This window comes from Echinops telfairi, unplaced genomic scaffold, assembly GCF_000313985.2.
Source record: "Echinops telfairi isolate 266 unplaced genomic scaffold, ASM31398v2 ScPeMD7_655;HRSCAF=1070, whole genome shotgun sequence".
Taxonomy (NCBI): domain Eukaryota; kingdom Metazoa; phylum Chordata; class Mammalia; order Afrosoricida; family Tenrecidae; genus Echinops; species Echinops telfairi.
In genome coordinates, this window is record NW_022104553.1 from 34,948,234 (window position 1) to 34,950,608 (window position 2,375).

At 44.9% G+C, this 2,375-nt stretch overlaps 1 pseudogene; it reads left to right on the plus strand.

Annotated features, from left to right (window-relative positions):
• The first annotated feature begins 447 nt into the window (after window positions 1–447).
• On the plus strand, window positions 448–1,449 carry LOC115870331 (annotated as a pseudogene).
• The last annotated feature ends 926 nt before the right edge of the window (window positions 1,450–2,375 follow it).

The following is a 2,375-nucleotide window of genomic DNA, read 5'->3' on the forward strand; positions in this document are numbered from 1 at the left end:
GAGTGTCTATGAATTTTGTTTCTCTAGGCTATCCAGACTAATATAGATATTGAATAAGTAAGACAGAAGAAGAATTGTTGATGCATCTGAATTATGGTACTGGCAAAGAATATTGAATGTACCATGGACTTCCAAAAGAGAAGAAATAAGCCTTGGAAGAAGTACACCTAGCATGCTCCTTGGAGGCAAGAATGGCAAGTAGCAAGACTTCTTATCATGTGTTTTGGACATGTTATCAGGAGAGATCAATTAATCTCTGCAGAAGGACATTATGCTAAGTGAAAGGGCAGAGAAACAGAGGAAAATCTTTGATGAGATGGATTGACACAGGGGCTGCAACAATGAACTCAATCCTAAGAACAGTTGTGGCTCTCTGCTCCTCCTCATGCGACAGGCAACCTGCTTCTTCCTGTTCCCGTGCAGTCCCAGCTGCATCCCAGAGACACGATGGTGAAGGTCGGAGTGAAAGGATTTGGCCACATTGGGCGCCTGGTCACCAGGGCTGCTTTCCACTCTGGTAGAGTGGAGATTGTTGCCATCAATGACCCTTTCATTGATCTGAACTACATGGTCTACGTGTTCCAATATGATTTCACCCACGGCAAGTTCAATGGCACTCTAAAGGCTGAGAATGGGAAGCTTATCGTCAATGGGAAGGCCATCTCCATCTTCCAGGAGCGAGATCCTGCCAACATGAAGTGGGGTGAGGCCGGTGCTGAGTTTGTCGTAGAGTCCACTGGTGTCTTCACCACCCTAGAGAAGGTCTGGGGCTCACTTGAAGGGTGGTACCCAAAGGGTGATCATCTCTGCCCCATCTGCTGATGCCCCAATGTTTGTGATGGGCGTGAACCACAAGAAGTAAGACAACTCCCTCAAGATTGTCAGCAATGCCTCGTGAACCACCAACTGCTTGACCCCCCTGGCCAAGGTCATCCATGACAATTTTGACATCGTGGAAGGACTCATGACCATAGTCCACGCCAGCACTGCCACCCAAAAGACGTGGACAGCCCCTCTGGGAAACTCTGGTGTGATGTCCGTGGGGCTGCTCAAAACAACCTCCCCGCATCTACTGGTGCTGCCAAGGTTGTGGGCAAGGTTATCCTGGAGCTGAATGAGAAACTCACTGGCATGGCCTTCGGTGTCCCCACCCCCAATGTGCCCGTTGTGGACCTCACCTGCCGTCTGGAGAAAACTGCCAAGTACAGTGACATCAAGAAGGTGGTGAAGCAGTCAGTCGATGGTCCCATAAAGGGCATCCTGGGCTACACTGAGGGCCAGGTTGTTTCCTGTGACTTCAACAGTGACACCCACTCTTCCACCTTTCATGCTGGGGCTAGCATTTCCCCCCATGACCACTTTGCCAAGCTCACTTCCTGATATGAAAATGAATTTGGCTACAGCAACAGAGTGGTGGACTTCATGGCCCATATGGCCTCCAAGGAGTAAGAGCCTCCCTAGACCACCAGCCCCAGCAACAGCACTAGAGGAAGAGAGGCCCTCAGCTGCTAGGGAGTCTTTGCCCCCAAATTCAATGCCCCAACACTGAGAAAATCCCATCCAGACCACCTGAAGGAAGGGGAGGGACTTAGAAAGCCCGACATTTTCATGCACCATCAATAAAGTACACTGTACCGAGAGAGAAAAAAAACAAAACAACCGTTGTGAGGATGGAGCAGGACAGGTCAATGTTTTGTTCTCACACATAGGGTCATTATGGGTCAGAACCAACTTGACAGCACCTAACAACAATGGCTGATGGTGTTGAGAATTTTTTCACATAATTGTTGGCCATTTGAATATCCTCGTTTATTTTAATTCCTTTGAGAAGAATGGGAATTCCAGAACACTTCATTGTGCTCATGTGGAGGAGCTGCACGGTTTAAAATCAGGAAAGGTATATGTCAGGGTTGTATCTTAACTGGGTGGTTAGGATCAAAAGAAATCTCATTTAAAGTTGGGGCCAGAGAAACCATTTAAAGTTTATATCAGGATATGAATACGCATACATTTCCTATTTTTGATTGGGTTGCTTTTCCTTTTTGTTGTTAAGCGGTAGAAGTTTGATATTTTTCAATATTAGGCCTTATCTGACATATAGTTTCTGAAAAAAAAATTTTTTTTGTAGATTGGTATAGTGTGTGTAGATTGTCTTTTCATATTGATAAAATCCTTTGATGTACAAAACTATTTCATTTTTGTGAAGTTTCATCTGTCTTTTGTTGCTCAAGCTTTTTATTTGATCATTTATAATTAAACACTAGGGAAAATTTTTTAATAAATTAAAAAAGATTAAACTCTAGGTCCTACAGCCTCACTCCTAAAGTTTCTTTTAAGAATTTTATAGTGAGACTTCCGGGAAGATGGCGACGGAG